The following is a 26,116-nucleotide window of genomic DNA, read 5'->3' on the forward strand; positions in this document are numbered from 1 at the left end:
GTAAAATGAGGCCTTGGAGTTATTTCTTTAGCTAATGGTGAAAAATGTTCCTCACAACTTTGACCCTGTGATATTAAAAAATATTCTTGGGGTTTGGGTTCTTTTTTTTTCCTGGGCTTTTTTTTTTCATTTCTCTGATGGGAGTTGGCTGTTATTTTGAAAAAAATTATATTAGCTTAGAAGTCAAGGGACCTTGCTTATTTCTCTAATCTGCCACAGAGCTCTTGTATAATGTTGGTCTTGGCATGACTCCTTTTTGCCTTCTAGTTGCCTGTCTTGACAGTAAGATATTAAAGTGGTGGTTAAATAGATTAGTGGTTATAGGGAGCTTAAAAACTGATGTAGAAGTGTCCAAATCTATTACTTGGAGATAGATCTTTTCTATTTCAGGTGTGTGGGTTTTTTTCTGTTTCCATAAAAGTACTGTGTTAGTTATCCTTATTTTTATTTTCTGGTGATTGGAGGGAGAGTATCTGTTGTCAGTCTGTCATAAGTTTTCTTTCTTTTTAGTCTGAAGAAATTTCTGAGTTTTGCTGATGACGTTCTTGGGAAAAAAAATTTTTTTCCTTACCCCCTCTACTTTATATATTTTGTCAGTCTGACTGCCTGTCAAGGTATTTTTATGCTAAAAGGATGACTAATGTGAAAGTTTCAGTCAAAGCACAGTCTCACCAGAACAGAAAAATTATCCAGTAGCTGCTGGACTGGACTGTAAAGTCAATGGCCAAATTCCTACTCCTGTGATGGGCTGTTATTCAAGGACTGTGTGAAATCAGTAACTGTGTCACTAAACTTCTTCCATTATGTCAGTAATTGAAGATAACTAGGACTTAGGCAATAATGTAATTTCACATTAAAAACACATATTCACTTAGTGACAACACTACTGTCTTTGTAGATTAGCAGTAACCAATTGTATCAGATAAAATCACTGTATGGACTATAATATGTCACATCTTTTTGCAGAAAATTTTAAGATGTGTACGTTCAGGAATATAAACTCCTGATGTCTCCTAATTTGAACATGTCCTGCATTAGCTTCAGCATTTTGTTGAGTCAAAAATTTTAAACATATCTTAGACATCTACAAGCTTGTTGACAAACCTATAGGGTTTACTGAAATACCAAACCAAGTTAGATAGGAAAGGCTGTAAGAAATAAGCTGATCTCTAAGATCAGTTTCCCACAGCAGAAAGTAACCATGGAACTGATATGGAAAACGGGATTCATCCTACCTAATTTTAGCCACTGGGAATTAAGCCAGTCATGTAAATTCCCTTTGAAGTCCAAGGGAGAGACATATTTTTTTCACAGTCAGTCCATAATAAAAAAACTGTCTAACGGGCAATGAGTCATATTTAAAGATGCCTGTGTCTTTCCACCATTTATGAAAGAGCTTGATGTCTAGGTTAGACAATTAGCTTTTAGATGATTGAAGTTATAGAGTCATAAAATCACAGAATTGTTTAAGTTGGAAAGGACCTTAAAGATCATCAAGTTCCAACCCCCCTGCCACGGGCAGGGACACCTTCCACTAGACCAGGTTGCTCAAAGCCCCGTCCAGCCTGGCCCTGAACACAGTCCCTCTGGACAACATATTCTGGTGTCTCACCACCCTAATAGGAAAAATTTCTTCAACTCTGACCTGCTAACAGAATACAGAGCATCCACTTCACCCACCCTAAGCTCCAAAACACTTCTCAAATAAAACTAATGTGCTTCAGAAAAATAGCTTAAGGATTTAGCTGACATTTAAGTGGTCTTGAAAGTCCTAAAAAGGTATCCATTTCCATCTTAATTTCTAACTGTATCTGTGAAACTTTTGAAAACTGAACTATACTCCTAAATCATGGAATTCTCATTAACTCTACCTGTATTTTCTATGTCTCCCTAATTTCACTGTCTCCCTTTCTGTCATGACATCATTTACAAAAATACTTGTCAACAGAGAAAACATCATGGAGCAGGTAATGATCTGGAGCCTACAGAGGAGTAAGGATCATAGACTAAAGGCATTGAAAGTGAAGAGAAAATGGGTTTTGCTGGGGGAAAAGATGTCTGTGCGGTACAATGTGTATTCACATTCTTTGAAGAGGGATTAATGTGAAAAAGAATAATTAATTCCACCATCAAAATAGGTCCTTAGAGAAGAAAATTGTCAGTGGCAAAGGCACAGTGTGTGGCATAAAAGCAATATGGTTGAAGTGAAGAAAAACTCATGGATGATCTTTCATAATAAGAAAAATTACATAGGCAGATTCCCACCAAGACAGCTTGGGAACAGCTGTTGCTTGGGTCAATTACAGGCAGTTGATGAACAAATAAATTGTTGAAATCAGTTATTCTGAAATAAAAATTAACAAAATGGGTAATATTTCGAACAGATCAGCCTTGGAGCAGTCTGTAACTAAACTTTTCACTTAATGTTTGGCCACACAAAGTAAATGTGGACTAAGGACAGTTACAGAACTGGAGATTCAACCTAGATGGCTCAAGTACCCTGAAGAAGGGTTAATAGATAGTGGACTAACAATTAATGGTACCAGAGATGAAGATCATGGACTTGGGGACTAGAAAAAAAAAAGTTGCTTTAAGTGGAAATTTGTCATATGAAAAACTATAAAGGGTAATTAAAGAGAACAGTACAGGTACACCTTTGTTAGCAAATTAAAGATTCCAGGCAGGTGCTGTAACCCAGGATGGACACTACTAAATTGTTATAACTGTCTTTGGTACACTTTTGGTCAGGGTCATTTGGGACACTCTGACACATTTCAGTCATTACAGAATCACAGAATAATCTAGGCTGGAAAAGACCTTGAAGATCATCCAGTCCAACCATTAACCTAACACTGACAGTTCGCAACACCACCACATCCCTCAGTGCTGTGTCAACCCGACTCTTAAACACCTCCAGGGATGGGGACTCCACCACCTCCCTGGGCAGCCCATTCCAACGCCTAACAACCCCTTCTGGAAAGAAATCCTTCCTAATACCCAGTCTAAACCTTCCCTGGTGAAACTTGAGGCCATTCCCTCTTGTTCTGTTGTTTGTTACTTGGTTAAAGAGACTCATCCCCAGCTCTCTGCAACCTCCTTTCAGGTAGCTGCAGAGGGTGATGAGGTCTCCCCTCAGCCTCCTCTTCTCCAGACTAAACACCTCCAGTTCCCTCAGCCGCTCCCCATACGATCTGTGCTCCAGACCCTGCACCAGCTCCGTTGCCCTTCTCTGGACACACTCGAGTCATTCAATGTCCTTTGTGTAGTGAGGGGCCCAAAACTGAACACAGGAATCGAGGGGCGGCCTCACCAGTGCCGAGTACAGGGGTCAGATCCCTTCCCTGTCCCTGCTGGCCACGCTATTGCTGACACAAGCCAGGATGCCATTGGCCTTCTTGGCCCCCTGGGCACACTGCTGGCTCCTGATCAGCCGGCTGTCAATCAGCACCCCCAGGTCCCTCTCTGACTGGCAGCTCTCCAGCCACTCCTCCCCAAGCCTGTAGCGCTGCTGGGGGTTGTTGTGGCCCAAGGGCAGCCCCCGGCATTTGGCCTTATGGAAACTCCTCCAGTTGGCCTCAGCCCATGGCTCCAGCCTGTCCAGGTCTCTCTGCAGAGCCTCCCTACCCTCGAGCCGATCAACACTCCCACCCAACTTGGTATCATCTGCAAAGTGACTGAGGGTGCACTCGATCCCCTCGTCTAGATCATCAATAAAGATGTTAAACAGGAGTGGCCCCAAAAGCCAGCCCTGGGGTACACCACTCATGACCAGCTGCCAAGTGGATTTAACTCCATTCACCACAACTCTTTGTGCCCGGCCATCCAGCCAGATCTTTACCTAGTGAAGTGTATGTCCATCCACTCCATGAGCAGCCAGTTTTTCCAGGAGAATGCTGTGGAAAATGGTGTCAAATGTGTTACTGAAGTCAAGGTAGACAACATCCACAGCCTTTTCCTCATCCAATAATCAGGTCGCCCTGTTGTAGAAGGAGATCAGGTTTGCCAAGCAGGACCCATTTTTCATAAACCCACACTGACTGGGCTTGATCATCTTTTTGTCCCGCATGTGTTGTGTGATGGTACTCAGGATGAGCTGCTCCATCAGCTTCCCAGGCACCAAAGTCAAGCTGACAGGCCTGTAATTTCCTGGATCATCCTTCTGACCCTTCTTATATACGGGCGTCACATTGGCCAATTTCCAATCTTTTGGGACCTCCCCGGTCAGCCAGGACTGCTGGTAAGTGATGGAAAGTGGCTTGGTGAGCACCCCAGCCAGCTCCTTCAGCACCCTCGGGTGTATCCCATCTGGTCCCATAGACTTGTGTGTGTCTGTGTGATTCAGCAGGTCTCTGACTGTCTCCTCCTGGATTGTAGGGGGGCCGTTCTCCCAGTCTCTGTTTTGTGGCTGAGGAGGCTGGATTCCCTCTGTACAACTAGCCATGTTATTAAAATCTGAGGCAAAGAAAGCATTAAGTACGTCAGACTTTTCCTCATCACTCATTGCCATGTTTCCTCCTATATCTAGCAGGTGATGGAGGCTCTCCCTGGTCTTTCTTCTGTTGTTGAAGTACTTATAGAAACATTTCTTGTTGTCCTTGATTGCTGAAGCCAGATTATTTTCTAGCTGGGCTTTAGACCTCATGATTTCTACCCTGCATAACCTCACAGCCTCTCTGTAATCACTGTGTGTGGCTAGACCCTTCTTCCAAAAACAGTAAACTCTCCTTTTCTCCCTGAGTTGCAGCCAAAGCTCCCTGTTCAGCCTGGGTGGTCTTCTCTGTCCCCAGCTTCTCTTACAGCACCTGGGGACTACCTGCTCCTGGACCATTAAGAGTTGCTTCTTGAAGAGTGTCCATCCTTCTTGGAGCCCCATTCCCTTCAGGACTGTCTTCCAAGAGATTCTGACAAGCAGTTGCCTAAAATAGTCAAAGTCAGCCCTTCTGAAGTCCAGGATGTCAGTTCTGCTTCCCTCTCTCCTGGCCTCTCTAAGAACAGAGATTCAGGATCACTGTGCCCTAGTCAGCCTCCAACCTCCACATCATCCACCAGCCCTTCTCTGTTCACAAAGAGGAGATCCAGCAGGGCACCTTCTCTGGTTGGTTCACTCGCCATCTGTGTCAGGAAGTTATCTGACACACATTCCAGGACTCTCCGGGACTGGTCCTGCTCTGCCGATTTTTATTCCCAGCAGATGTCTGGGAAGTTAAAGTGTCCCACAACAACAAGGGCAAGTGATCATGGGATTTCTCCTAAGTACCTATAGAATATTTCATCCACCCCTCTGTCCTGGTTCGGTGGCCTGTAGTAGACTCCCACTACATCTGCCCTGTTGGCCTTCCCCCTGATTCTAATGCAAAGACACTCCATCCTCTCTTCACTATCTTGTGCTCAAAGCAATCATAACAGTCCCTAACATACAGCACCACCCCACCACCTCTCCTTCCTTGTCTATCCCTCCTAAGGAGTTTGTAGCCATCAGCTGGTGCCCTCCAGTCACAGGAGACATCTCACCGTGTTTCTGTGATAGCCACTCCATCATGATTTTCCTGGTGCATCATGGCTTTGAGCTCCTCCTGTTTGTCAGTCATGCTGTGGGCATTGGTATGAATGCACTTCAGATGGGCTGATGTGCCCAGCACTTTTTTGCATTCAGAGGTCCTAAGTCCAGTCTGAGATTTCACAGGTGTTACCAAAGTTACTGACCCATCAATATCCCTTGCATTTTTGCTGTGCTGCATGTCTCCATCGCTTGCCTCCACTGAGATGGCAGAGTGAGGGTCATTGCTGGCACAACAGATCACAAACTCTGGTAAACTACTCTGGAGCTTATGCCTGGGAGTTCCAGTTTTGTCCCCTTCCCATGTCAAAACTAGTTTAAAGCTCTCTCAATGAGGCCAGCTAACTCTTGCCCCAAGATTCTTTTCCCTCTCTGGGACAGGTGCATCCCATCGGATGCCAAAATATCTGGCCTCCTGTATACTAACCCGTGACTGGAAAATCCAAAGCCTTGCCAGTAACGCCAGTAACACCAGTCTTGGAGCCACAAGTTCATCTGTTGACTTCTCCTGTAAGCTTCCTCATTCATTCCTGCATCTGAAGGGATGGAGGAGAACACGATTTGTGCCCCCAACCCCTTAAACATTTTCCCCAGGGACCTGAAATCTCTCCTCACTGACTTTGGACTATTCCTGGTAATATCTTCGCTACCAACCTGGAAACCCAAGAGAGGGTAGTAGTCCTTAGATCTCTCTAGAGCGGGGAGTTTTGCCATGAGGTCCTTTACCCGGGCCCCAGGGAGGCAGCAGACTTCCCTATTAAGTGGGTCTGGTCTGCATATGGGGCCTTTGACACCCCCCCGAAATGGAGTCACCCACTACAATGACCCTTCTGGGGTTATTTATAGAATTGGCTTTAACGTCTGGTCTAGAGCAACCCGGCCTTGGTGGACCTTCATCTTCCCCTTTATTTAGCTCATTTTCTTCATCCTTCTCTTCTTCATTCACAAGTTCCAGGGCCCCGTATCTGTTCTGAAGGGTCACCATGAAAGGTGACTGAGGTCAGGAGGGGATTTTCCTCCCTCCCTGAGCAGGGACCTGTTTCCAGCCTCCCCCATCTCTTAGGTTTCCTCCTTCTGCCTGGTAGCAAGAGGGTGAGGGATCACCTGTCTCTTTTGGAGCCTCCGTTTGCTCCTTTTGCTTCAGGGGTGCTAAGGTGCAATTCCACCAGTTGATTTCCCTTCCATACTCCCTAATACTTCTTAACCTTTCAACCTGTTCTTTGAGCTCAGCCACAGGTGCTGTCACTGCTGTCCTCCGACAGGATTGACAGGCTCAGGCATTCCCTGCAGCCTGGGACACCTTGATTGCTGCATGTTTGCGTGGCAGTTCCATCTGTGTCAACACGTTCTTTCTCGGGGTGGTTTTGACATGAGTGGAGACCATAGCTCAGTCTGACAATTAGCTAAAATAAGCTCTAGAGCCAGGAGAGGGACTATGCCCCTATTAAGTTTGGACCAGAGACTACTAACATACAGTTTGAGTACAAGCATTCTACCTGAAGGCCTAGAAAATTTATTAGATTAGTCATGGAGAGAGCATATCAATTACCTTGAGGTCAGGTTAATGGCACTTTTTAATATATTCATAAAGACATAACTGATAATTACTAGCTAAGTTAATAAGAAGACCAAATATACAAAAATGTCCTTCCAGTAAATATACATCATATAATAATTTGGTAGCAACCCTCCCCCACCCACCCCCCAGGAAATATATGCTTTTTCCTGCTATGTCACAGACAACACTTTGTGGCCATATGAGTGTTACTTCAAATAAGGTTTGATACTGTGACAGACAATTTTATATCTCCATGTGTTCAAGTTGTTGATGCAGAAGACCCCAATTTTTCAGAAAGCAGACTACCTCTACATAGCTCCAGCAATCTCATCTCTTTGAGATCTCTGTGTTGACCAAGATTTTTCACTATTGAGCAATGCTGAAAATGGTAAAAAGTAGATGGTGTTTCTTCTCTCTCCATTAGAAATAAACAGCAACACAGGAGCATTCTGGCAATTTTCACTTAAACACTGGCATGACTGTGAAAATCTGACTGAACTTCCTTAGTGATTTAATATGAGTAAACTTGAAATTAAAACATATTTCAGACAAGCTCACTCATCTCACTGGGAGGGAAGATATCTAGTTAAACACACACACAAACTTTCTGGTTTGTTTTCTTTTCCATTTTCCTTTCTAAAGATACTGAGACTATGTTGATTTTATTGCAAAAGTGTGAAAGGCTAGATCCAAAGATTAATTAAGTAGAAAAGGTCTCCTTCAGTTTAAACATGTCCTCTGCAACAGGTGCAACACTGTTCATGTCACATTGTGCTTCCCCTTCACACAGCTCCCTCCAGGGTAACTTATACAATGTCATCGTTCATGGCAATCCACCAGTCCCCTGAGCAATCCCATGTCCCATCCTATGACCATACTTTGATTCATGCTCCAGCACAACATGAAAGTCTTTCCAAGTCTATTCCCTGCTGAAAACCCAGGAGCGGGTGAAATCTTCACCATGAGACCTACAAGACTGAAATGAAACACTGATATAGGTCCTCAGATATACAGCTGTCCTGTAAAATGAAGAAAAAAAACACCTTTTGTCATTTTAATAGAGACTGAAGCAACTTATATTTCTAATAAAACTGGTTTTGTGCATTATAAATACTGTCCACTGTTCCTCCAGATGTCATCAATTATTCATCCCTATTACTCTTTTTTCTTTTTTTTTTTTTTTCATTTAATGCCCCTCAGACATTGTCATTTATCTTTTTATTTATTTGAGAGGATTATTTCTGTCTTTTATGAGACATGACCAGAAATATGGAACAGTTCTCAAAAGTGTTACATTATCCCTGATGTGCTGTAATTAGATGACAACAAATGCAGCATTTTATGTGTGTTAGCTAGCTTGTGCAGGAAAAACCAATAGCCTATTTATAAAGGTTTTTTATAGTTTTTCCTGAAGCAAAATTAATACATAGCTTGAAACCCTTTGATTTATTTCAGTAGACTTCAGACTAACATAAAAATCCTCAAAATAATGGACATATTTCCATTTAACAGACTATGACATTGTGTATTTCCAGTAACTCATTTGCCATGTATTTGAATCTACACACCAACAAAAAAAGGTAAACCAAGGCTTGCTAGCTGAGACCTAAATGAAAAAGTCTTGCAAACAGTGCATTACTAGCTCAGGATTTAGCCTTTATCTGGGGAAATATTTATTTTAAAATCTGGTGATGTACAGTTTATGGACAAGAGCTGGAAATATAGGTTACTTTTAAAAATACAAAATGATCTACAGTGACTTTTTTTACTTTTTGACTTTGATAAAAAAGAAATTGTGAAAAATTATAGAAGACATCTGTTTACAATTAAAAAAAAAAAAAAAAAAAAAAAATTCCCACAACTTAATTCTTAATCAGTATGACTTTTGTCAGTAGTGGCATCTGCCTGTAAAATCACAAAGGATTGTACTAGCATGAAGAAATGGTCAGGGTATAGTACCCAGACTCTGCAGCTCCTGGAAAAGGAGCAATGGTGGGGACCTTGATCAAAGAGTGACTGTGCTTTCAACAACTGTCTTAGTACAGCCTTGAGATTTCTTCATTTTCTTTTTCTCATGGAAAGAGAACTCCAGAGTAATGAGAAAACGTTAAGAAAAGGGCTGAAGCTGAAGCTGTGAACAGAGGAATGTTTGTCTTCCCTTTGGGCTGAAAGTGCTTCACTGCCTTTTCTAAGACTAGTGACTTCTCATAGCTTTAAGCAATCCCCACCATGATCCCTGGGTATTTTGCAAGACCCTCCATGTTATGTCCCATAGTTCGTGTAGAAGCTTAGAGTGGTCTGCTCAGATGGAGTCTGAATTCACCTGCACTGAGAAGTTTCTTTTTCAGCTTGTTATGCCTTGATTGCAAATTTTGGAAAGGCTCAGAAGTCAGGCTATCTTGATATTGTTGGACTCAAAGAGTGAAACTTCGCAACCTCCCTGGGCAACCTGTTCCAGTGGTTAGTCAACCTCACAGTATTTGCTAAGGCTCAGATGGAACCTCCTATGTCTGTGTTCATGCTGACTACCTCTGATCCTGCCACTGGACACCACTGAAGAGAGCCTGGCTTCATCCTCTTTGTATGCTCCCTTTAGGTATTTATATACACTAATAAATCCTCCCTGAGCCTTCTCTTGGCTAAACAGTCCTAGCTCTCATTCTTTCCTCATAGGAGAGATACTCCAGGCCCTTAATCACCTTTTTGACCCTTCATTGGAGTCTCTCCAGAATGTCCATGTGTCTCTTGTTCTGAGGAGTTCAGACTTATTGAACATAAGACTTCAGAGGTGGCCTCACCAGTGGTGAGTAGAGGGGAAGGATCACATCCCTTGACCTGATAGAAATGCTTTACTTCTTTGCCATGAGGGCACATTGCTGGCTTATGTTCAACTTGTTGCTCACATACTGAAGGAACAAGGCATCGTAGCAACTCATCTGTTCTTTCAGTGTTAATTCCTTATAAATAACTGGAAAGAGGTTTCTTACAGAGTTAGGGAGAGAATTTCCAAAGCACAAGAATGAATGAATATTCAGCAAATAATCCTTAGCTAACAATCGCATTCTAAACCCTTAGGAGGGATAGCTGATTTAACTATACATGTCAGCATCTGAGTAATTCAACACAGACTCTGTTTGCAGACCTCATCAACAGAGTCACTGAAACTTATGGCCTGATTCATCTTATGTGAAGGTAGATATTTAAATGTGCCAGATGAATCATAAGTTAAATAACACATTTCTGTGTAAGATGGTCTAGACTCTGTTGTAGATACCTAGAGTTAGGGGAACTGAATTTCACCATATACAGAGAAGGCTTAATGCATTTAGAAGATAGTATAAATATACAGGGCTTCATTAAGAGGTAGTAATTTTGTCCTAATACTAACTTTTACCAAGCTATACACAACCTGTTCATAATGAGGCTGTTCATAATTAATTCTTATCTTTTTGATTGTTTTGATTAAATCAGACATTGTGAGTATTAGAACTGACACCCCCACCCTTCCCCCATCCTCCACATTGAATGTAGTATGAAACTACATGAGTTTGAACCTTTTTATTTTTCTGTTTGAGCTGTCCTGTTATTAGTACTGCCACTGTTCCAGGAAAGAAAATGCAACCTACTGTCTCTGCATACCTAAGATAGAGAGATTTTGGGTTTTATTTTTCTCCAGATAATTTGTCCCATGGAAGAATAAGAAGTAGGAGGATGGGCAGTGGTTATTTTTTGGTTATGAATCCAGATTTTAATAACTGTCTCATACATTTTCAAAAAAAAGAAATTATTTCATCTTTCTTTCAACTTTGTGTGCCTAATTCTCTCTTTCCTCTAAAGGCTCTTATGCTCCAAAGCTGATATCTATTACTCCAGTAAGTGCATATATTTCTTTTTCAAGATGTCCTTGTCTTTTTTCATGCTCTTTGTGATGCATGAAAACCAATTTACTTCTTTTTTTCCTAGATGCTAACACATCCTTCCCATCTGCCCCTATAAGTGGTAATAAGAAAAAGAGTTAGGCCAGCACTCCAGTATTTTATATATAAATTTTAACCATGACTGAATTTGTTGCTTCTGAAAATAAGACAACTGATAGCTGTGACTGTAGCTGAATGAAATCTCTGGCAATGCTGTGCTTTCCTTGAACAACTCAGCCTGTCAGATGTATTCCATGGGAATGGGCATTTAAATTCCATAGGTAGACATCAAACTTCTGTTATTTCTTTTCCTTTTTTTTACCTCTGGATTCCTCTCTGCCTAACAGCAGGTCTAACAAATAATCTGCACCAAACATTGATATTTTCTACAACATAGGAGTCTCAAGAATTCTGGACATTCAGAAGCACATGTTGGTAATTCAGACAGGCTGGAGGAGTTAGTCCCCTGGGTTCCTTCTGATGGCTGATGTACAGGTATGCCCAAGACCACATTTTCTTTTAACATAGTAGCAGAATAAATTACTCCTTAATTTTTTGCAGAAGCTGAAAAGGTAAATGACAAGTTCTGATTTTTTTTACTGAACTACTACCATTTACTGAACTATCAGGAGCAGCAGAAATGTAGGCTCCTGAAAATTACTCTATGATGCTTTTCTTCAAAGGCAAGGGGAAAATATGCACAAACATTCATTAAAATAATTGAAGATTAGCTTTGATCTGTTCTTACCACCTCATCCCACTACCTCAACAGGCAGAGCCCACATTATGGTAAGATTCTATCAGTCGCTGTTTGCATACAATCTTAAATCACTAAAATAATTTCAGAGTTGTCTTATAAACATCAACATCTTTATGAACCAAACAAATGAGAACTGGGATTTTGGGGAATTGAGTGGAAAAAAGTGAAAAATTCACCTTCACCTGAAACAAAATTAATTTGAAGTAATATAGCTAGGAATAAGTGACTTCTTCATTCTTCTGCATTCATTTCATGGGCTATATTGTTGCCATGTGAATAAGCTATGCATGTGTAACTGCATTGTAGGGGGAAAAAAAAAAAAAAAAGTATCTTCTTTTTCTGTTATCATCTAACTTTTTAGACTATACTGATATTTGAATGTCATGACCAAATCACAGCCCCATTATGCTAAACACTATCCAACCATATTTAAGCAAGTTCTTGAGCTAAGAGATCTTAAATTTAAGATCATTGTTACACTCACATAGAGATTAAAGAGAAAAGATCCAGTGGAAGTTGGAGCTCTTTTGTTCATAGAACTAAACACATAGAATTGTAAATATTCAATTACTTCATATTAGTGAATGAAGATGAAGAAGCAGAACCTTAACTGTGAGGTTTTTTGTGCTGATATTGTTGATTTCTCGGTCTTTAAAGATCTAGTGTGTGTTTATGTTTTATCATTAAATGATTGCCTGAATGATTTTAGATTTAAATATTCCGTGTCCAAATCTTTGTTGAAGTAATTCCACTCAAGACACAGCCACTTCCTCCTATCAAAGTACAGCAATGCCACACAAGTTTAAGGGCATCAAGGAAAAGTTTGGAAGGTGCAGTGACACTTTATTTTCCCATTAGCTTTCCACACTATCACCCATAAGCAATGAGACTCTCAGAAGACGTGGTCAGAGTGTGTTGTGTCCTACAGGCTTGTAGGTCATGAAACCTAGGTTGGTTGACTGAAATCATCTTGTGGGGCTATCAAAGCTGACTAAGCCATTTAGGAGGAGTGTGCAAGCTCACCGAAAAGTAATCACTTTCTTCTTCCAAATTTCCATATTGTTTGAGGAAGATATATCTAGATGTATCAGAAATACCTAGTCTGAGATTAAGGATTTCTGAGGAGTTTCTTAGAGGCTGCCATTCCTGCCCTTTTTACTAGGACATGAACCAACAGCTTGTGAGTACTCACAGGTGAATCCTCTACAAGAAAGTTTTTGATACTGGGCCCACTCAAATATTTTTACCTCCTTTTCACTAGGAGAGCTACATGTTCATGGGTAAAATACCCTTTTTTTACTCACCAGATTTCATGTCAGTATTACTGCCAGGTGAGAAGTAGAGAACAATTCAGAACTAACTACATTTCACTGAAAGACTTATTGACTGACATGACACTATTTTGCAGATAAGTACCTTTTTATAAAATGAAATTAAAACTGCTTTGTGTTATAGTCAGATATTTTACATCTGTTATTTGTCCAAGTATGTTTAGAAGCATAGCTAATTTATGTCTTTCATCCTGTTATTGTTACTTTCTCTGAAGGCTTATATTGCCCTTGAGAACAAAGAAAAAAGTTTTCCTGTGTTGCAGATGTGAATAGTTCCAAAAAAGAAACCTGCTTTTTTTTGTTTGGCTTTAAATTAGTAATGATATTCAGGATGAGCAGCTCATAAAAGCTAAGATTAGAATAAACAGCAGCAAAGAGGAATTTCAATAAAACAAATGGAATTTAGAGAGTAAAACTATACTGCTGAAAACCTCAATGTGACAAAAGATAAAACGAATAGCATTTAAAGAATTGTCTGTGCAAAATATCTGAAAGGTAGGCAGTCAGTATCAATGCCACTGTCATTGTGCAGGTTGACAAAAGTGATGGTTCACCATCTGGTGGCTACAAATTAAGGGAAAATGAAACTTGTGTGTTCCAGAGCTAATGTTTGTAATACGCTGGCACAGAGCTTCCTCTGGCCCCTTGCTGCTGCTAGCAGGGTGTGCATTACTTGTCTAGCACAGACTTGCATTGAATAATAAAACAGCCAGCTTTGCATGGGCAAGAGACTCATGTCAAAACACATTTTGTGCCACCAGGGAGGAATAGGTAGTAGCAATACAGCATGACTTCCTGCCAATAGCCACATTAGACATGATGACCTGAAGGTTTTTTCATGCAGCACTGATACTCTGCAACTGGGTACATTCCTAATAATTATTGCTACTTGGAAGTAATTGAGTAAAGAAAATTATCTTCTATTCCTGCATCATCTGACTCCCAGTACCAGATCCAGTTTTATTCAGCACTAATACATGTTTGCCTTTGTGGTTTTAGCACATTGATTATAGAATAAGTTTAGCCAATGCTGAAATAAGGGCTTAATCCAAAACCCTACTGTAGTATTTCTGTTGATTTCTGTCAGCTTTGGGTCAACATTTTCACAAGTGCATTAAATCATTTCAGTAGTATTGAGTGAGGAAGATTTTGTGGGGAATGGTAAATATGTTTTTTATTAAAGTGTTCTTAAAAACAATAACAAAAGGAAAAAGATGCCCGTGTTTTCAAGCACAGTATCCATATTATCTTTGTCATAGAGTCACAAGTGGTCTTTTAGATTTGTGAATGGATCCAGACAGATTTTCAAATAGTGGCTAATGCAGAGATGTAAAATTCTGCACTAATGTTCTGTTGTCACAAATTTATAATTGAACACAATGGCTTCAAAATATATGACAATAAGAAAACTTTATGTTATTGGATTAAAGTGTCACAAATGTTAGTGCTTTTGATGAGCTCTGCTACCTAGGATTTTCTAAACCAAGAAAGGATACAGACTGTAAAATCCTGTAATTTAGGAAATATACCTCTTGGTAGTAGATGAGGAAAGGAAAAAGAAATATCTCTAATATCAATTCTTGGACAGAGAGGAAAAAACCCCAAGTATTCAGATAAAAGGATGTTTCAGTGAACATCTAAGCTATTTTTAGCTATTTAGTAGCTGTGAATACTTGAGCAATCAGGAAGTATCTAGAAACCATTATTGATAAATCAGTACAGGATGAACAGCCATTTAGTTGCTCAACAGCCTGATTAACAATGTCATAGCTATGAAGAAGCCATGACATTTCCAATGGGCCAAACTAGAAAGAAAAAGTTAAAAGTTGCATAGTAACTTTAGGAGAAAATGATGGATCTGACACATTCTATTTCTGTTCTGGAAGCTTCAGAATCACTGAACAGCTCCAAGGGTGAAGTTGTTTCTCCCCTCTTTTTCAACCCATTAATGTGTGAAAAATGTACATGGATAAACAGAGAGTAGAAAGAATCAATCATGTAATATTGGTTACAACAGTGGACAGTGTTATGAGCACAGAACCCACTGAGGCTGAGGTGTGTGGTAAAGATGTAAAGAGAAACGTAAAGGGACCAACAAGATAGCTTTGCTATTCTTATTGGGAAGACCATCTCCACCGAGACAGGCAGAACAGGAAAAGTAAATAAGCCTTTGTCAATTAAATAATAGGGTCATTGAGAGTGACCTAGATAATTTAGGTTAGAGTTAAAAGCTCGTTAGTAAATGGAAGAGGATGGGTGAGCTTGATGAAAAGCATTAGAAACAAACCTCAAGTGAGAGGAAATGGGAGGCTGTGGGATGATGTAGTGGAGTGTGAGAGAAAGCAGCCTCTGCTGGGTTTCAAAGCGATATCAACAATGAAGTGATACAATGGAAATCAGGCTGTGAGATGTTGAGAACTTGAGTAGGAAATTCTTGTATACATAGAAGATAACATCTTCAAAGATGATCAGAAAGAATTAGATATGAAGTATCCTATGTTGATGGAGATTCCTAGTTCAATGGATTGATAGATCAGTGTGATAGATATATTTATTTAGTGGTTGACTAAATAGTGTGATGAATTAGAGAAAAGACTAAGAACTCTGTTATAGCCCTTTTGGATTTGAAGCATCAGGCAATTTTTATTTTTTTATTTTTTTATTTTTTTTTTTAACAGAGAACACAGAAAGGACTATCTGACTTCATTAATCTGACTGCACTGAAAGCTAGGATACAGACTGTAGGGTCCACTTACCCTGGATAATCTGGTAAAATGTGAGTATAAGCATCATAAGAGGGTAGAGAAAGAGTAAATGAAAGATATGAGAAGTGCCTAGAAAAATTAGAGGACAATGGGAAAAGATAGATTTTAGAGAGGGAATACTTGAAGAAAAAGTGCCTGAGCAGCTCTGGAGCAGATGAGTCAAGAGAGAGTGGAGAATATGCAAATTCTGATTTTTGGTCAGGAAGACATGAGAGATCGTGGTGAAGGTGATGTAAGAAGTGAACATGGAATAAAAAACAGAGGTGAGACAAAAGTGGAATTATGAAGAGGAACTCCAGGGGGCAGCTGCAGACAATGAAAGGAGGAGACACAGTAGTAGCTGGAAATCAGATGGATACAATGGGTTGTTTTGTTAATTACTTTTTAATTTAAAAAAATATTTTAAAAAAATCTTGCACTGTTGAGAAGAAAACAAGAATACAGCTGTAGCTTAAAGTCAAAGCTGGGATCATAAGCACAAAAGACTAAAAGGAAGAGAGTGAATGACCAATCTGTTTTTTTGGATGAAGAAAGAAGGAAGCAAAAGTTTTGGTAGGACGGAGTTTAGAATGTGTGAGGTGAAAAATTAAAGACTTGTTTTGTAGAAAAATATGAAAGCAGGGAAAAGGAGGGGTTGAGGCACACAGGTAAAACCTATGTGAAATCAATTAAACATGAAAACAGATTTTTTCTCTAGATTTTCTTGTTCTTTCGGTTTGTTATTTTTACTTGGAACAGGCTCATCATGTCTGTAATGGTGCTGGTCACACTGAATGAAATTTTCTAGTTCACAAGTGACAAACTCACTGACATCAAGGAGACTTTATATTAAGCAATTGACAGCTACTGAAGACTTTGTCACCTATGAAAGCACCTCATGTGCCATTGTGTGTGGCCCTGGAAATATGCTGAGCACTGGGCAGGTCAGATTTCAGGTCAGAAATAATTTGTATACATCTTCCATAACAGTCATAATACATGCTCTGCAAGGAATAGGCAAAGAGGGGAAAGGAGCCAAAAATGAGTAGTCATTTTAAACTAACTTTTTCTTCTTCAACACCTACCATGTAATATCCTTTGTAGATATTAAACCATAAGGTTTAACAGTGTTTCTCCAAAACAGATATCTCAACCTTAGGTATTCAGCCACTTCAATCCAACACAAGCTGGTGCTCTTCATGGAACTTTTATGTTCTACTGGCATTCACATGGTTGCACAAAGAAACAGATTAGAGATTTGATCATCTGAAAACTGACTGATTTTGTGTGTTTCTTTCAGCTAAACCAACTCCTCTGACTGCAGAAACACAAGTGCTAATAAAAGGAAGGTGAGGAATTGTTCATAGATAACTTTCTCCTATCAGGTCACTAACATATGCCAAAAAAATGTCCAAGGCAAACATGAGATTTGAGCTTATTATTCTTGAATTTATTTAGTTGCAAGGGAGCTGTAATATGAGTGGAGATGGAAGACAGAGGACTGTTTGAGGGTCATTTTTCTCTTGAATACTATAAGAGCGGTTAAGTGCTCACCTGCTTTTTCCTTGGCTGGTGAGAAAAACTTCACTTTATTCTTCTTTGACATCAGGTTCTTATTCAAATGGGTTTGGTTTTGTTTTGCTTTACTATTTTTGTTTTGGTTTAATATCCTCATTAGTTTGTTTTATCTTCAAATTTTTGCTCCCCTTTTCTGTTTTAAACTGCAAATACAATTGAAAAAGACCAAATTAACAAAAAAGTATAAAGTGAGAACAGATAGGTATATCTGTTTTGTTTTCAATCCTTGAATAAAAAGGTATTGTAATGAAGAATGAAGCAATCAATATTTCCAGGCTGGAAAAAAAATCTTTACTGAAATTTAAAATAATAGAATCAAATACTGGTACAAAGAATTACACTGAAAATTGGGTTGCATTTTTCTCCTTTTTCACACACTGAATAACTGCTATTCTAAAATTTTTTGCATTCATCACTATTATTTCCCAAGCAAACTTGAGCCAAAAGAAGCAGCACTAAACTAGTTTAGGCCTTTTCCCTTCAATTTCTCCCACAGAGAGCACATAATAGTTGCTCTGTAGGTATCGGGAACATGAGCAATAGTGAATCAAGGTATGCTGACTTTCAAAATCCCTGAATAAGGGGCTTCACTTCTGAGTAAGTTAACAGCAGGGATTTGTTACTTAAAGGTGATTTCAAGAGGAGTAGATGTGTGAAGAGAACTTTGTGTGGTTTTCATGTTAATTTTTAATGCATTCAAATGCAAAAAACCTCCACCCTTAATGGTGATTAAACTATTTTAAATGGGATAGAGGAAAGCATCTGTCTTCAGCAAACCAAAATTGTAATTTTATTTTTCTCTTCTACATAGCAAGTAAGGCTAGGATGACAGTAAGATCTTCATGAGGACCTCTACTCTGCTGTCATGAAACCCCACCTACAGTACTGTGTTCAGCTTTGGGGCCCTCAAGATAAGGACATGGACCTGCTCAAGGATGCCACAAAGATGATCAGGGAGCTGGAGCACTTCTGCTGTGAGGACGGGCTGAGAGAGTTGGGGTTGTTCAGCCTGAAGAAGAGAAGGCTCCGTTGAGAGATTCTAGTAGCCTTCCAGTACTTAAAGGGGGCCTACAGCAAAGATGGTGAGGGATATTTCACAAGGGAATGTGGTGATAGAAGAAGTGCTAATGGCTTTAAACTAAAAGAGAGTATATTTAGATTAGATATAATGAAGAAATTTTTTCCTGGTGGTGAGACAGTGGAAGAGGCTGCCCAGAGCAGTTATGGATGTTCCCTTCCTGGCAGTGTTCAAAGCCAGATTGGACGAGCAACCTATCTAGCAGAAGGTGTCCCTGCCCCTCTCAGGAGGGCTGGATCTAGATGATCTCTAAGGTCCCTTCCAACCCTTCATTCTGTGATTCTGTGATTCTATGAAGTTGCCTTCTTTGTCCCTTCTCATAGGCAGGAAGAGCTACTGAAGCCATTACTGGCAGATTTGCATAACCTGCTCTTAAAATCTTAAAATCACTAGCTGGATTAACTCACTGCAGTGTTGCAAACTGTTGGATAACCCAGGCTCTGAATCCCAAATCATGCTTTGTCAATAAACTACTGCAGCACTATTGACAAAAGCTTAAATGGATGTCTACATGATCCTGCTTCTAAAAGCCTGTAGAGTGAAAGGCATTAAATGCTGACAAGCTGGAGAGAGTTCGCAGAAGGCCAACAGCTAAACACAGCATACAGAGGTAGAATGGTCTATTAAAATACATGTATCCACATCTCTGACAATATAGTATTTTTTCCTTACTTAGCCAAAATTTGCTGTATAATTCTAAAATCTTCAACTAAACTGTTTCCTTACATTGACTTTCATCTGTTGTTTAGATAAGCAGGGTGTTTTGCCTTGTCAGTCACTCCTTTCTGTAACTCATTTGTTTGTTCCTTTCATCTATTCCTTCCCATATTTTCTACATTTTGTCAATATCATTCAGTGAAACACTTCAGATGCTTCATGGGTAATGATAAATATATCTTTTAATCCTGGCAATGTAGTAGGACCAAAAATATATATAATTCATGCTGCCTGTTCCAGAGAAAATTGTTTTGTCATTTCCATTTTTATACTTGGAAGGTTCATTCATGCTGTCAGGCTTGGAGAACATTTAGATAGAGGTGTAATAATCTGGGAGTGTTTTAAGGATGTTGGTGACAAGGACATGAATGGATTAGTGCTATCATTATCTTTGAGCTCTTTATAATCAGCTCTAAAAACCTGCTAAGAAAAAGATCTCAAAATACTAGATCCTACACATACACAAAATAGGAATCCATTCATGTCCCGAAGAGCTTCTATGGTAGTGGATTTAATGTATTCACTTTTAGATCTAATCATCTGGAGTGATGCTGTTTACTTGTCTTTTCTAGGACCTCAAGAAAGGTTCTGAATTCACAGGTCTGGGCCCTGGAAAGCTTATACTCCACTTAGATAAATTGATTAAATCTCCTTTGAATAAACACCTAATGCATAGAGAGGCACCTACATTCAGGTTCATTAATCTACATCCTTAAATTTAGGTATCTTGACCATCAAGGGGAATCCTACTCTGAATTATCAGTTGCTTCTCTGTTTAAAAAAAAATGGTTTAACACTTCAAGCTAAATTACAGTCATTCTCTTCCTTGGTCTTTTTTTTTTTTTTTTTCCCACACTGCTTTTAAGTTCCCAGTCATGAACAGAAGCGGTGAACTGTTTAAGAAATCATTCAAAATTTTCAGCCAACCTTGAGGAACTAGAACTACTTACAAGAAATATTCCAATTACAAAGGTTTCTTGGAAGTTAAAGACTGCAGCTGTTTACCTGAAGTTCATCTGTGGATGCAATGGCAAATTCCCTTGCCCTTCTCTTTTCTAGATAGCATCCTGAGCTGACTGACAACTCTCAAGCGTTGAAGCTGTCAACTATAAAGGTGATGGTAGTGCATCAAGAGCAACCAGAAAGTAGAAACTCACATTAATGTGAGTTCTTACTGGAACTGCAAACCCTTAGTTCAGCACTACTTTCTACCTTCAGGAAACATTTATAGTTATACCAGTTAGTACTGAGGTATTTTGCTCCAACTTTTCATTCAACTATCACAGATTTTCATAAGCCCAAAAGGTTAAATTCACAGGAGAATTACTTTTTTTTTTTTTCCTCTTCAATTGTGGGCCAAATTATGCCCCTGTGAAATAAATTTTGAGAAAGTCTAAATAAGAGGTTAAAACTTTTCTCCATATTTAGCCTTCCAAATTTCCTCACAGGAGCAAGGGATTTCCAGATTCAACTCACCATTTACTGAAAAGACACTACAGCTGGTTTTGCACACTCTTGTAGAGTTATATCTGCAGGTTTGTTCTTCTCACAAATTATTTTGGTTTAATGGTCTTGATATGGAAGGGCTGTGGTGGATCAGATGATCTCATAAATTTCCTAATTCTCTTAAGCAGAGAATGTCTTAGAGGGAACTAATCACATTTATGACAACTAAATTTTTTACAACTGCCTTCTCTCCTGACTGATAAGACAATTCAGTAAAAGAACAAACTGTTAGAATGGATATAAAAATGTAATATAATGTAAAGCAATGCTTTCTAAAAGTGAAATCTGTTACAATTCAGAACAGTTTTTAACAGGAAAATTATGAGTCTCGCAAATTTGAGAAGCTGAAGCCTGCTATCCTTTGAAAATTGCTCTTAAAACTTGTGGTGTAATATAATGGCCTGGTAATATGTTTTGTAGAGATATGTACTTTATGCTGTGGCAGAGTAATAAGAATTATTTTTCTGAACATGAGATGCTGATGTATAGCGGCTCTTAGTGATCAGGATATGAGAGGACTTTGGAATAAAGTGCATTTAGGACAGGAACAGTGTGTTTGATTACCCCTTCTCTTCAACAAAAAGAACTATGTTTTCAAGACAATTCAGACTTGAAGCATAGACTGATCCATTTTCTATTAGAGCCTTTAAAAAGGTACAAAATTTTCAAGTTATAGAAACCAAGAAGCAGTACAAGAGATTTGGTCTGCCCATGGCAGTACATGCTGAAATGTAGCATCCTCAGATTTCCTTTTCACATCTGTTATAATACTCTATTTCTCATGTCCCTCATCTCTAGAACAATACCCTTCCAAGTCTTCTGTCTTCCCAAGCTCTCTCACTCCCTTCATGACATCATTGACTCTTAAGTATCAGCTACCCACCTTTTTGAGCAGAAGGGCGAGACGACAGTGCTGGTTGGCCAACTGGCCTGGGAACCATAGAGATTGTCTCAATTTTTCACCACTTACGTGAAAGAAAAGACACTGGCTACATGTAATTCCTGCTCTTCATGTCATGCTGATCTTTTTCATATCAGACTGTAATGTCTTTGAGATACTGACAGTTTGCTGATTTTGTCTGAAATTGGCCATTATTAGGTGAAAATGGATTAAAAGATAAATATGATTGCATAATATATACATATGATTGCATATCCCATATTTCTTCATAAAGCTAAACCACTACCTGCCCACACACAAACAAGCACACACAGATTTCTTCTTCATAAGACTTCTCCATCACACAGCTGTCTAGTAATAAGTAGGTTAATGATAAACTGTGATTACTTTTTCAAGCTGGTTTTAAGAGTGTTCATCTTCCTCCTCTGGGCTAAAATATCCCATTAATTTTGTAATCTTACATGTCATCTCCAACTTCCCTTTATTTCATCAATCTGTTAAGTCTTAAAAGGTCTTTATGGTAAGGGCAGTTATTCTTTACATCTCTATACAGCTTATATCACAGCAGGTCACTAGAGTGGAAAATGCCTCAGGCTACAACAAGATTCTGAGTATAATTTCTAAGAGTACAGGAATTTCTATAATATATATCAGAACACAGACCTCTGAGACTTTGTCAGTGATAGTTCATGAAGCAATTCACATAGAGGAAGTATGGCAATTATTTTATTTTTGATTTTTGTTCTGTTGTTTTCTTTTTTTCCCCCCCCCAAAAAACAAGTAAACCTATCCTGGCACCTCTGAGTACAAGGCAGTTTTACTTGAAAGTACAGAGCATAGTGTTACTGTGTTTAACAGGCAGTCTCCTATTATATCACTTACATTGATCATGAGCCAGTCTAGGAAGCAGGGAGTAAACATTTCCACCATGCCTGGAGACACAATGTTCAGAAGGCTTTGTTTGGCATGTTTTTATAGATTTGTGGAACAGTCAGTCCTACTGCAGTGCTGTTGTCAGTTATTGATATTACCATTTAATACACTTCACTAATGAGTGGAACTGCAACCTTAATCACCACTAGACAAACAAGCAACCGAAAAAAGAGGGAAACAGCTGACTGGAATGTGAATTCTCTTAATTGGACTCAACATTCGACTCATGGGGTAACTAACTTTCAAAGGTCTGTAATAGCGTGTGAATAAAATTGTCGTATTATTATAGAAAAGTAAAAAGATGAATCAATATTAGGTAGATGGAACAGAAAGGAAATACATACATACTATATGTATAAGGTTTGTGCAGATTTTTAAATAGTTGATTTGATAGGTGAACCATTAGCACAGCTGTATGAAAAGAAAGGAGGATTACCAGTTTATAAAACTGAGAAATTAAACACATATGCTTACTTTTGTATTTGCAGTGTATTTTCTGTGTGTTAGTGCACTCATGTAATGTGATGTTCATGTGTGGCTGTATTTCATCACAGGATGAAGTGGTGCTTATTTGTAAGGTGGATTACTCTGTTGTGTGATAACAGTGCACTGGTGAATGGGGTTTGTCAGACATTTTCAGCTGGAACCACTCTTGATAAGGACTGCTTTCTGTGAAAAATGGTAATTTTTTTAATCAGCTAACCAAGTGGCTGTCAATCAAAGTAATTTGTCTAAATGTTCTTGATTGGTTCTGAGTGTTAGATTCCAACTTTACTCACATCACCATTTTCTCTATAGAAAATTATTGTGTGACAAACTGCATATATCAAGGTATAAATCACAAGAGACTCCTATGAATCATATTCCCCCTTATTATGAGTCAGAAAGCAAATTTTGGCCAAAAGGGTTATGATTCTTTAAGGTTCAGGTTCAGTAACAACTCCACTGTTTTGGTTTTGGTTTTTTTTTGGTTTTGTTTTTTTTTTTTTTTAAATTACATAGTCTCAAAAAAAGACATCAGTGAATACTTTGTAATGAGTTGTATGAACAGTTGGACAGGACTTTGCATCCGTTTTCGTCACACAACAAGAATGAATCTTAGTCTATGCAGGGAAACTCAGAGAAATGAAAGTTCAGGGACTCAGGTTCAGACAAATTCCTAATGAATACCTTAAACATGCCCAGATATTTCAGCATATCAAAGCAAGATGCTAGCTAGCTCATGACAGAAGGGATGGTCCTTGGTAGAGTGTCTGATAACACCAAAATGATTTGAGGATCAGTTCCAATTTCTTCCATGGACTTCCTCTAGAACCTTGAGAATGAGAACTGACCTAGGATTAACAAATGCCTTTTGGAAGACCCTGGTCTTAGCTCCTAAAGTCCTTCTTGGATGATTTTGCTTTCAGTGGTGTGGTTGGATTATAGACCTCCAGTAACTGTTTTGTTTAATAAAGATAAATCTGGAGCCACAGAACGCCAACAAGTATATCCATAGAATGATAAAAGCATCAGAATGATGCAGTTTAGAAGTGAGAAGATTATAAGGATAAACAACTCATTTTTAACTATAAGGTTGTCCTCACAGCTGCTATGTTTCATTCTGGCAGATTCCATGTCTTGATAAAACTGTCTGAAAATAGTTCCAACAACGGACAGGAAAACCTGCAACTGGGAGCAATGCTGTTCACAGACAGAAGCCAATCTGCCACAATAATGCTAGTTGACTTGCAACAAATTTGCAAGCATAGACAAGATTTTTGCTGTACAGTATAAATGATTGCTTCCAGAAATGAACTTTTAGCTTCATCTTTTTTGACCATTACCCTGTAGCCCTTCTGAACCAAAATAGATAGTAATCTATTTTTCTTATTTGGAATTAAAATATTCTATCAACCCATCACTATCCAACAACATGGAAATTTGCTGAAAAATAAAAATGTACCAAAATGACAAAATTATATCAGTTCTACTGTGACAAGAAGTAAAATTGCTGTGGATTTCCTGAATTTGTAGCTGTCTTTTTTGTTTTCTTTAAAATATTATTTGCAGGAAGGAACTACATTTTAAAAATAAACCAAACCAAACATAAAACAAGCCTTCACATTAACATGCCAATAAATATAAAAGATACTTTACAATGCACTGCATTAAATAAATTATTATATTGTACAGTACCAGAGCATTTTAAGTGTCAGACATCGATGACTTGGGAAATTATGTGCTGCAAAATTACTGCAAGATATTACAGAGTTACTGTAGTGACATGTTAAACATGCCAAGAAAAGCCTACTCACGAACACTTGCACATTGTCATATTTGAAAAATGATCCATTAATAATATTTCCATAAAATATTTTCATGTGATTAGCGTTAAACACATGATAGAGAAATGAGAAATTATATGAAACTGTACCTTGAGGTGCTTTCTTGACTCCCACTATCTTCTATTTGAACGGGAGTATAAAAACAGACATTGATTTTGGAAACCCAATATATACTATACATATATGGATATTCTTTCAAGTGTTTGAAAGCATTCAACCTTTTAAAATTGGGTCTTTAGAAGTGAATTCAAATTCTACTACCAAAAGCTGCAGTGCCTACAATGGCTTTTGGATACATTGGTCAGGATTCTTATGCAGTTGTAATCTCTTTCTAATGGAAAGGAATAAATAGCAGTTTTGTAGTATACATATCTATACAGCAGCATCTTCTCTCTTGGTTTCATTTTCAAAGAAATTTTCAAATACAGATCCATCTATTTGTCCCAGATGAATGGTAGGTACATTTAGAGAGAATCATCGATGGTTTACCAGAACAGAGTCATCTCCAGAAGCAAACATCTGAATAGTTCCATCCTTCCCAGCTGTGAGCCCATTCGTCATTCTAATCCTTTATTTCTGTTGATCTGGCAGCTCAAAATACTAGCCTGATAATTTGAAGTTAATGTAACCGGCTGACAAGCTTTCCACAGTATTTTCAAGGATTGTGATGCTTCTTGGAGGAACAATCCTTAATTTGGAGGGCAACTAGTCTAAGTACAACATGGTTATGGTGAACTACTTATCAACTAAATAAAATGTTTGTGGTTATGAGTGAAAAATTAAATAGCTTGGAAATTTACAGGCAACAAATCCTATTTACAATTATTCTCATGTAAAACTGGTGTAACTTTATAAGTGCATATATCACTAAGAAGCCTTAATTACAGGATGGAAAATAATGAGTCAATATCCCAGGAAACATTTCAGGATTATGAAAAAATTTCCACGCTGTATCTGGGTAAAACCACAAGTTTTTAGAAGTTTTTCATTGAAAGCCAAAAGAAAAGGTCTGCCTGAGAAAAGCCAGTAGTGTGGTGGTTTTGACCCCTACCAAGAAGCATCTTTGTTGATCTTCCCATTCATTTCTGGAAGCAATCACTTATATTGTACAGCAAAAATCCTGTCTATGCTTGCAAATTTGTTGCAAGTCAACTAGCATTATTGTGGCAGATTGGCTTCTGTCTGTGAACAGCATTGCTCCCAGTTGCA

This window comes from Athene cunicularia (assembly GCF_003259725.1).
Source record: "Athene cunicularia isolate RWA chromosome 2 unlocalized genomic scaffold, athCun1 chr2_part1, whole genome shotgun sequence".
NCBI lineage: Eukaryota > Metazoa > Chordata > Aves > Strigiformes > Strigidae > Athene > Athene cunicularia.